This window comes from Dreissena polymorpha, chromosome 1 (assembly GCF_020536995.1).
Source record: "Dreissena polymorpha isolate Duluth1 chromosome 1, UMN_Dpol_1.0, whole genome shotgun sequence".
Classification (NCBI taxonomy): domain Eukaryota; kingdom Metazoa; phylum Mollusca; class Bivalvia; order Myida; family Dreissenidae; genus Dreissena; species Dreissena polymorpha.
In genome coordinates this window covers 179502032-179513600 of record NC_068355.1, presented here as the reverse complement: position 1 = coordinate 179513600, position 11569 = coordinate 179502032, and the positions used below count along the sequence as shown (strand labels likewise).

The 11569-nt window shown below is 34.9% G+C and overlaps 1 protein-coding gene across 1 annotated transcript in view; it reads right to left on the bottom strand.

Moving 5' to 3' along the window:
• Positions 1–307: 307 nt before the first annotated feature.
• LOC127863446 (uncharacterized) overlaps positions 308–11569 on the bottom strand; it is a 453451-nt gene continuing 442189 nt past the window's right edge. The window contains exon 15 of the mRNA XM_052403144.1: positions 308–425. The gene's annotated coding sequence lies outside the window, so the exon portion shown is untranslated. The remainder of the gene's footprint in view (positions 426–11569) is intronic.

Sequence of the window (11569 nt, the reverse complement as noted above, 5' to 3'; positions counted from 1 at the left end):
TTCTGTCTGATTAAAACAAGATTAATTGACCATACAAAAGGACTGATCAACAAGGTAAATTCGGAAACTTGATGAGAAAAACCTCACAACATGAAACTTTCCTCACAAAACTGAGTTCTAAAGGCAGTACATTTATTTTAGTTTTTTTATAAAAGGTCGTGTTTTTCCAAATAATGTTCTGTCAGAATATAAATGTAATGATGAAATATAAACAAATCTAATGTCTGTTTGAGTTGTTTGGTTGATGAGTTATGCATTGTGTGTGTTTATTCATTAACATAAAAGTAACATGTGTATGTTTTATATATAAAACAAGGGCTGTTTGTAAAACATGCATGCCCCCCATATGGGCTCTCCGTTGTAGTGACAGCCATTGTGTGAATATGTTTTTTTGTCACTGTGACCTTGACCTTTGACCTAGTGACCTGAAAATCAATAGGGGTCATCTCACAGTCATGACCAATGTACCTATGAAGTTTCATGATCCTAGCCATAAGCGTTCTTGAGTTATCATCCGGAAACCATTTTACTATTTCGGGTCACGATGACCTTGACCTTTGACCTAGTGACCTGAAAATCAATAGGGGTCATCTGCGAGTCATGATCAATCTACCTATCAAGTTTCATGATCCTAGGAATAAGCGTTCTTGAGTTATCATCCGGAAACCATTTTACTATTTCGGGTCACCGTGTCCTTGACCTTTGACCTAGTGACCTGAAAATCAATAGGGGTCATTTGCGAGTCATGATCAATGTACATTTGAAGTTTCATAATCCTAGGAATAAGCGTTCTTGAGTTATCATCCGAAAACCATTTTACTATTTCGGGTCACGATGACCTTGACCTTTGACCTAGTGATCTGAAAATCAACTGGGGGTCATCTGCCAACCATTATCAATCTACCTATGAAGTGTCATGATCCTAGGCATAAGTGTTCTTGAGTTATCATCCGGAAACCATTTTACTATTTCGGGTCACTGTGACCTTGACCTTTGACCTAGTGACCTGAAAATCAATAGGGGTCAACTGCAAGTCATGATCAATCAACCTATCAAGTTCCATGATCCTAGGCCTAAGCCTTTTTGAGTTATCATCCGGAAACCATTTTACTATGTCGGGTCACCGTGACCTTGACCTTTGACCTAGTGACCTCAAAATCAAGAGGGGTCATCTGCGAGTCATGATCAATGTACCTATGAAGTTTCATGATCATAGCCCCAAGCGTTCTTGAGTTATCATCCGGAAACCACCTCGTGGACCAACCGACCGACCGACCGACAGACCGACATGTGCAAAGCAATATACCCCCTCTTCTTCGAAGGGGGGCATAAAAATAGTCCATAATTATCTTTAATCATGATTACGCCTTAGTAAAATGCAGAAAACAAACAAATATTTAATTATCTGTGTACACGAAAAATAGCAATGCATAACAGCTGGGATATATAAGCCTCACTCTGAGAAAACGGGGCTTAATGCAAGTGCGTAAAGTGTCATCACAGATTAGCCTGTGCAGTATGCACAGGCTAATCAGGGACGATATTTTCCACTTTTATTGAAATTTTTGTTTGTAGGTAGTCTTTTCTGAACGAAAATCCTGTTTAGGTGGAAAGTGTCTCATCTGTTTAGCCTTTGCCTCTGGGAGGACACTTTAAACACATGTATTAAGCCCCTTAAAGCAAGGCTCACATGGAAGGATTGTTCAAACTTGAAATCATTTTTATATATGTACCCATTTTTTAAGTAGCCAAAATATATTGTTACAGCTAAAAACCTCTATCTTTTTTCAAACTGACATCAAAGAGTTTTTATATCCAACACATGATGTTTGAAGCAATAATTTATCTATAACTTGTTAATCCCCTAGATGTTGGGATGCAAACCTAAGCATAGGAAGATTATTTATTTTGCTTTAACGACATTTTTACCACATACCATGAAAGGAATTGAATAAAATATAATTACATGTTATTAACCCATTCATAATAAAGCTGGTAAGCTAGTCATTTTTACTTTTGTATTCAAAAATTATAGTATAGTTTGAAAGAAAATTAAACCCCTCCTACAATAGATAATTATAACTTTCAGAACATGAGATCAAAGGGGTGCCCACATTTTGAAAACTGAGGCATGACTATTTAGCATGTGACCTATATTTTAACTATTTGCTTATCACCATGGCAATTAAAATCTTATTAGTGTGAAACCCAGCAACCACATTAAAGAATTAGAGCAGACTACAAAAGCGGGCTTCTCTTTAGTCTTTATCAATGATGTGAATTTCTCTTTGAAAATGAAATATTGCTCAGTTTTCATGCTAAATGATCTTGTATCATCTCTAGTCACCATGTTAAATATAGAAAGTTGTATATTGTTTTCAAGGGAAGTCATGTTGTCTGATCAATTGTTAAATACAACCAAAATGAAGACTGTCATACTGGGAAGATTATAATTTATGTGCAATAAACAATTTCTGTCTAATCATTGCATATACAAGCATAATTTAACTTCATTTGATGATCAAAAAGAAAAAGAACAAAGATCTATGAACATAAGTATCACAGTATTTTCTACATTAATTGACCCTATTTAATGAATAAACACAACATTTTACAAAACATATAATAGCTCTATGTAAACATCAAAACCAGAAGAACTTTTTAAGAAGTAACATTATAATATAATCAGCAAAATTGTGCAAAAAAAATAATGTGCAAAATCATTAGCTCCACATACCTTGTAACAAAGAATTAAGCTGTGCTCTGTAAAAAAAAGTGCAATTGAGTACAGTATTGTACCAGATTAGCCTGTGAAGTCTGCACAGGCTAATCTGGGAGAATCAGTTCCGCTTTAATGGTATTTTTCTTTTAAATGAAGTCTCTTCTACACAAGAACCCACCCTAGACGGAAAGTGTAGTCCCTGAATTGCCTGTGTAGACTGCACAGGCTAATTACTGACCCATCTTGAACATAGGCAAGCATGATGCCCTGTTTTCCCAGAGCCAGGTTTAACCCTTTGCATGCTGGAAAATTTGTCATCTGCAAAAATGTCGTCTGCTGAATTTCTAAAATTAGCATTTTCTTTGATTTTTTTCAAAGAATACTATCAGAGTAGCAAACAGTTTGGATCCTGATGAGACGCCACGTTCTGTGGAGTCTCATCTGGATCCAAACTGTTTGCAACGGCCTTCAAAATTCGGTTCCCCGCACTGAAAGGGTTTAAGCCCCGTTTTCCCAGAGCCAGGTTTAATAGCTAGAACCATGTATATCCGTGCCAAGTTTAAATAAACAGCTGGTGAATTAATGAGATACCCAGCCAGTATGGGTCTATCAGTAGGATCTTTTGACATGAAAAGTGCATTATCTTCCTCTTCATAAACTTCCTGTGTGAGATGTAAATTTTCAATTATCAGAGCTCAGCACTAGGGCTGTTACCAAGCTCAGTGCAAGAAGGTTGTAGATGATGTGTTCTGTGTGCCTTTGATGGCTTCTTCTTGTTCCATGTGCCTAGAGGCATGTCATTTTGTCTGGCCCACTTGTGGTCAATTAAATTCACTGATAATCAGCTTGGAGCAAATTAAAATGAGGACTTGTATGGCCCCTGCACTGTTACTGATGATGGAACAGGAATTATTAACAACAGATGGCGACGCTAATATTCTAGGGCTTCAGATTAGAAAACAAATTTTATTAGAATGGTTGGTCTGCTGTTATGCATAAGTATGATGGATGTTTTTTGTAACTGTTTTGAGACTGACTGAAATAATATTGTTTTTTTAGGTTTACTGTAGAATCAAAGGCATTATGTTTGTTTGTTTCTTCATTTTTTGTTCTTTTTGATAGTTGCATTTTATGTAATAGTGTTTATCAGTGTTTCAATCATTGTATTAGGAAAGCTTAAATAAAGCACTCCAGAGAGCAGAGGGTCAGACCGCACATTGTCTGAAGATCCTTACAGGAAACTTAACCCATTTATGCCTAGTGGACTCTCCCATCCTTCTAAATTGGATCAATTTATTTTCAAAATTAGGGATGTCTAGTATATTTATTTCTATATTTAGAATATTTCTTAAAGAAATTCCTATAAGCAAACAGCGCAGACCCTGATGAGATGCCGCATCATGCAGCGTCTCATCTGGGTCTACACTGTTTGCCAAGGCCTTTTTTCTAGACGCTTGAGGCATAAATGGGTTAATAGGTTTAGTAAATACAAGGCCAATTGAACTCTGCAACATGAATCTATTAGTAAACTGTTGCAGTTCTGTCTAATCAAAATGATATACCTGTTGTGTTAATTTGCACCTTGTGAACAGTAGTTGCTATTTTGATCTTTTCCAAAACAATTTCAAAAGAAAATGTGTCTGCTTGTAAATTTGGCCTAAGTGCTATTACAGCATATTAGGTTTGCATTTTAAATTTATGTTATAATATGTAACAAAAAACTTTTTTTTTTTTTTTATAATTGTGTTATATTTCAAGTATTTTACAACAAAAACAAGGGCTGTTTGTAAAACATGCATGCCCCTCATATAGGCTGTCAGTTGTAGTGGCAGCCATTGTGTGAATATGTTTTTTGTCACTGTGACCTTGACCTTTGACCTAGTGAACTGAACATCAATAGGGGTCATTTGCCAGTCATGATCAATGTACCTATGAAGTTTCATGATCCTAGGCGTTAGCGTTCTTGAGTTATCATCCGGAAACCATTTTTCTGTTTAGAGTCACTGTGACCTTGACCTTTGACCTAGTGACCTGAAAATCAATAGGGGTTATCTGCGAGTCATGTTCAATGTACCTATGAAGTTTCATGATCCTAGGTGTAAGCTTTCTTGAGTTATCATCCGGAAACCGTTTTACTATTTGGAGTCACTGTGACCTTGACCTTTGACCTAGTGACCTCAAAATCAATAGGGGTCATCTGCCAGTCATGAGCAATGTACCTTTGAAGTTTCATGATCCTAGGCATAAGCGTTCTTGAGTTATCATCCGGAAACCATCTGGTGGACGGACCTACCGACCTACCGACATGTGCAAAACAATATACCCCCTTCTCTTCGAAGGGGGGCATACAAAAAACATAACACAAAGTATTTCATGTACAGCATTTTGATGGGTACATAAATGTAATATAATAAATATAACTGTAGTACATTCAACATACATTCATATCACATTATACAATACAAACTAAATTAATGTTGAATATAAGTATGTATATCAACATAAAATATTGCACATATGAGAATAAAACAGAAAGTGCTGAATTGCATTGTATACGGAAAACTGATAATTCAGAGTTTACAACAATGACAACAAATAAATATGTTATAAGCATTATTTATATTATGAGTTATGATTGGTTATGTCATTATATGAGATGTCAGTAAATATTTTAACCAGAGACCATATTTTTAATTCTTCTTCTGATCTAATTGTATTTCTGTAAATTTCAAAAGTTTGTTTCATACTGATAACAAGTCCGTAGTTTGAAGGAATTCTGGTTTTTTTCTTTGACAATAAAAGATATACCGTTTAAGCTCTAGGCATACTATATTTAAATCATTCATTTTTGGATTAATAATTCCAAGTACTAGATCCTGACATGTAATGTAAATATGTATGCTTGGTCTACTTCTACGAACAATATCAATAACAAATTTAATAACTTCCTGGGTATGTGGACAGTACCAGAACAAGTGCATTATATTTTCAACTTCCAAATGACAGAATGTACATACATTATTAGCCACAATTGTCATTTTGAACATTAGGGATTTTGTCCCCAATATTCTGTGGACTATTCTGAACTGGAGCCATCTGATATAAGTTTCTTTAGTTATATTGAATACAAGTGCATGTACTTTTTTCCATTCAATATTTAAAAATGTTGAATTCCAGTTAGTATCACAAGCTGGAATGTCATTGTTTTTAATCTAAATGTTTTATAAATATGTTTCTCTTCTTTAGGCCAGAGTTTTTTAATAAATAGATTTTCGGACCCGCCGACTCTTATTTTTGACGAAACCAAAAAAAAAAAATTATATAATTTCAATCTCGGATTTTTTTTCGGGTGCCAAAAGCCGGGTTTTAGACACAAAACGCGTGTCGGGTTTTAGAGAAGTAATTTATTTAAAGCGTTTACCGATATCGCGTGTAAATGTATCATAAGTGCTTCTGTAACATCGATCATTTTTACTGAAAACATTCAAAATGGTGGCGAGACCCCGATGACTTTATACTGGTTTGGACTTATTATTTACCAGGATGCTAAAACAACAAAACAATTTATCAAAGCCACTAGTGACCAATCAATTGGCGATGTTGTGCGCAAACATGTTAATGAACACGACGAAATCGCTTCACTTGAAGCGTCTAAGACAATGATTGACACAGATAAGGTTAAGTGTGACCCATCTATGCCAGTGAATGTTTTGGTCGAGAGCGAATTGAAATGCATATATGCTATTTTAAAGTACCAAACCCCACAGGATCGTAGTATTATAAAAGAAAATGCATTTGATGTCCTAATGGCTATGAGGAGGAATTACTGCTACCTTCCATCCGCCAGGTAAACCATTTGTAAATTATTTAAGAAATTTTACAATTTAATATATGCAATATATTCATTATTTGGCAAACCCGTCATTGCAATTAGCAGGCTGACCAAACATAATGATTTTATATATTTTTTTATATTAACCCTTTCAGTGTGAGAACCGAATTGTGAAGGCCTTTGCAAACAGTTTTGGATCCAGATGAGACGCCACAGAACGTGGCGTCTTATCAGGATCAAAACTGTTTGCTATTCTGATAGTATTCTTTGAAAAAAATCAAAGAAAATGCTAATAAATTGTAGCAATTCAGCAGACGCCATTTTAGCAGACCACAAATTTCCAAGCATGCAAAGGGTTAATTGCTTTATAATTGATAAAATACAAATCTGTTTTGATAGTCTTGGCAAGGTGGTATATGTGACTTTTATAGTGACTTTTAAAAGATCTGGTTTTCATCAAAATGTAACATTGAAGGACATACTGTAGCCACTTTTTTCAAGGTGCAATGTATTAAAAATGTGTTATTCTATCTCTACATAATTCCTCTTTGCTATAAGATTGTAGTGGGAAACTTGTACAGCTTTGTGTTTTACAATTTTAAATATTAAACCATCACAAGCTTAATCTTGTTAATTTTGTAACTAATAAATTTTGGTTTGTATTTTCTTTTAATACTCGAGCAACACTTGGCGTGTTTCATTTTTGAATTACATATAAAAGATGTTGATTTAATAGAGGAATATTAAAGTGCCTAGGCAGTGACATGGGGGATTGGACGACAGATTAAGATTTTTTTAATTTGAAGATTGACTTTGCCAGAGTTTTTTTTAATTCAGATGTTCATTTTGTCTTAAAAGGAATTACTTGCAAAAGACATATTTGCGTGTTTGTGCATTTTCATTTGTAACAGAAACTGTTTCGGATAAAAGAAAATTATGCAACTATAATTATATTCGTATGAATGAAATGCAGGTCCTTTAATAAATGTGTTTATTGCTAAAGATTTGTATGAGAATGTTTAGAACATAATAAATTTCATTGACATTTATTATTTTGGTCATGAAATATACAAAGAACTTCATACTATAACATTTTTAGCATAGTGCATTTTTGGTCACCATCTTTTTTTTTTCTTTTTTTTCCGTCCTCCTACTGGACATGTTTTGGAAAAAAATCCGAAAATCTTTTAATTAAAAAACTCTGGCCTTAGGGCTGGCTACTATTTTTTTATGTAAGTTGGTAATATAGGTCCTTGAGTGTTTTTGTCAAAATTTGGCAGGTCTTCAAAATTGTCAATGTATTTCTTTATTGTGTTTATTAATCCTTGGTACAATAGGAAGTCTACGTTTGTTCCAACTTGTGTATCCAAAGATTCTTTGGAAATAAAGTAGTTTCTTTCTACCATTATGTCTCTCACAAACCGAATACCTCTTTCATATAGACATTTGATATAGATATAGCTATTGCTAATTTTAAAATTATGATTATAAAAAAGAGGCATATCCAGAATATCATCACAATTCAATATTGGCAGCTTTTCAATATTTCAATATATAGTTTTTCAAAACATCAAGCCAAAATTTATTTTTTAAGTGCAAGCATATTTTTTCGGCATACATTTTACCAGTATTGAATACTATTTTAAAATCTATTAACGATCTAGCCAGTGAATAACAATTTCCTTTGTAACAAAAAACTGTTTATTTGCCATATTGTTTATAGTCGACCTTTATTTAAAGCCATGGATGGTTTTATGTAATATGCAAGGGGATGTTAATAACATTTACCACACATATCAGGGATATTCTTTAACCCATTTATGCCTAGCGTCTAGAAAAAAGGCCTTGGCAAACAGCGTAGACCCAGATGAGACGCCGCATGATGAGGCGTCTCATCTGGGTCTGCGCTGTTTGCTTATAAGAATTTCTGTAAGAAATATTTTAAATATAGAAATAAATATACTAGACATCCTTAATTTTGGCAATAAATTGATCCAATTTAGAAGGATGGGAGAGTCCACTAGGCATAAATGGGTTAATCAACTGGTCTCTTTGTCTGACCACAAGTGTGTCTTGTTTACTTTAGTCTGGGGCATAATTTTGAATTTATTTAACCCATTTATGCCTAGTGGACTCTCCCATCCTTCAACATTGGATCAATTTATTTTCAAAATTAGGGATGTCTAGCATATTTTTTTTTTATTTCGAATATATCTTACAGAAATGTCTTTAAGCAAACAGCGCAGACCCAGATGAGATGCCGCATCATGCAGCGTCTCATCTGGATCTACACTGTTTGCCAAGTCCTTTTTTGTAGACGCTAGGCATACATAAGTCAAGTTACCAACTTCAAACTTCATACATGGTTCAACTAGTTTTAAGGAAGAGTTCTGTGCATTAGAAGCATTGTTTTATGGAGTTAATGCCCTTTGCCCGTAGCCCTTTTCCAGTATGAAAATGTTCTTGAAGATATGGAGTTGCAGTTCTTGTTGTATAAGAAATCATGTGGCTTGCATGAGTGGACACTGAAATTAATATCCAATGCTCAATGTCATTTTGCACATATATGAAAAACTATATAAAAAAAAATCAGAAATAAATAAGCTGTGCTTTGGGAAAATAGGGCTTAATGTACATGTGTAAAGCGTTGCCTCAGATTTATAGCCTGTTAATGAGTCCGCACAGGCTAATCAGGGACAAAACATGCAGCTTTTATGGTATTATTTGTTTAAAGGAAGTTGCTTCTTATGGAAAATCCACTCAAGGCAGAAAGTGTCGTCCCTGATTGAATGCACAGGCTCATCTGGGACAGTTTTACTTTATGAAAGTGCATTAAGCCCCATTTTCCCATTTCAAGGCTCAAATAAATATTGAAAGATGTGAAAATTTAGTGAGTGCAATGCAGAATCTTACCTGCAATATGAAAGGATGCACTGAATCATATCTTCGCACATGTATTTGTAAATAATTTTATGATTTTCTTATCATGGTTCAAACCATCAGTATCTGGAATCTAATCAGGGCCTGATTATTTTGTTGACAGAGGTATCAGTAGTATTGACAGTTCTGTAGATTATTGTGGTATAGGATTACTTGATCACAAATGGATGTAATTAATGCATTAACAGTCATTGAACAGATAGATACCAAAGAGGGCATCAAAGGAATTTCAAGGGATTTAAGGGGTTAGGGGTCTATGGTTGACCCTTCTGCCTTTAGTAAGAGTATTGTATTACATGTGAAACAAATGTTACTAAATTGATAAGCAGACTAAATACATGTGATAAATTGAGTCGTGTTCTGAGAAATCTGGGCATAATGCATGTGCGTAAAGTGTCGCCCCAGATTAGCCTGTGCAGTCCACACAGGTTCATCAGGGATGACACTTTCCGCCTAAACTTGTTTTTCAGTAAGGAGGGACTTCCTTGAAACTAAAAATACCATAAAAGCGGAAAGTGTCGTCCCTGCGGACTGCACAGGCTAATCTGGGACGACACTTTGCGCACATGCATTATGCCAAGTTTTCTCAGAACACGACTCAATTTTAGTTCCAGGTTAGCCTGTCCTGTCTGCTTATCTTAATCAAGGATGACACTTTCGGCTTTTATGGATTTTTTTCATCAAATTGATGTTTTCATGTTTCCCAGTCTATCATGGAAACATATTGTTTTTTCCATGTCTGTCTGTTGGTTTGTTTGCATCAAACTTTAACATTGGCCATAACTTTTGCTATATTGAATATAGCAACTTGATATTTGGCATGCATGTGTATCTCATGGAGCTGCACATTTTGAGTGGTGACAGGTCAAGGTCATCCTTCAAGGTCAAAGGTCAAATATATGGGGGGACATAGTGTTTCACTAAAACATCTTGTTTCTAAATGAAAATTTAGTATAGGCGGAAAGTAGTGTTCCAAATTAACCTGTGTAAACTGCACAGTCTGATCTACAGTACAGCCAACGCGGCACAAACATAATCTGCGGCTACGCCACGGCCAGATTATTAGTACGCGGCGGCTGAATTGTGTGTTCACGCGGCGTATCGCCGTGGCACTCGGCATCAATCCGCGCAACGACTCCGAGTCTGTATTAACCTCGCGTACTTTCGCAGAGTAAATCCGCCGCATACGTACGCGGCGGATGGAGTGAAAAGATATCCACCTACATGTACAAACAACATGTACATGTATGTTTGTCATAGAAACCAAGATATACGCATAATTATTATTTTCACTTTTTAATAAGCGATATGACACGTTATGCGCTTTAACAAATTATCTTTGAATTAATTACGCGCAACTGTTAATGTTTTGTTTGATTATAAAATTATCATTATTAAATTTGTAATCCAAAACACACTTATGAATTTTAATGCTAACGCGACCTGGCAAATTCTAGCGTCAAATAAACAGTGCTAAAATATCCTTTGTTTCATAAAAAGCGCGCGAAAATTATGCAGGCATGAATAAAGTCGTTTGGAAAGTGTGGGGGTATTTTGTGTTGTATAAATACATGAACATCACGTCAGGCATAAATCGCGTGTTCAGTGGGAAAAAAAACGCCACAATTAGACGTTATTTCATCATCTCTTTAAATAGTAACAAATGCCAAAATGTATTTGATACTTAAGAAAGTATGGAGAATGTTTGTGTATCGTAAATATTTACCAGCATTTGCTTTAAAACTGGAATATACGGGATTATCGGGTAATAAGTAGCGATATTAACTGTATAATATGAACTTAATAAAACGTGTTTATACACGCATATTCAAACAATAGTTATAATAAGCTGATAGTTAACAAAACAACAAATACGTCTTCACCGTCTTGATTATTGATGTGGCTTCAAACTGCAAATTTTCTCAGCTTAAGTATAATAGCAAAATCAACATGCAATTTATTTATAAATCCACCATATGCTGGAGCCTTAACCACTTGTATGTGCAAAAACATAATAACGTGACCTTGTTTATGTGTGAAATACATACACTACGGGCGGGAAACAAACTTAATTG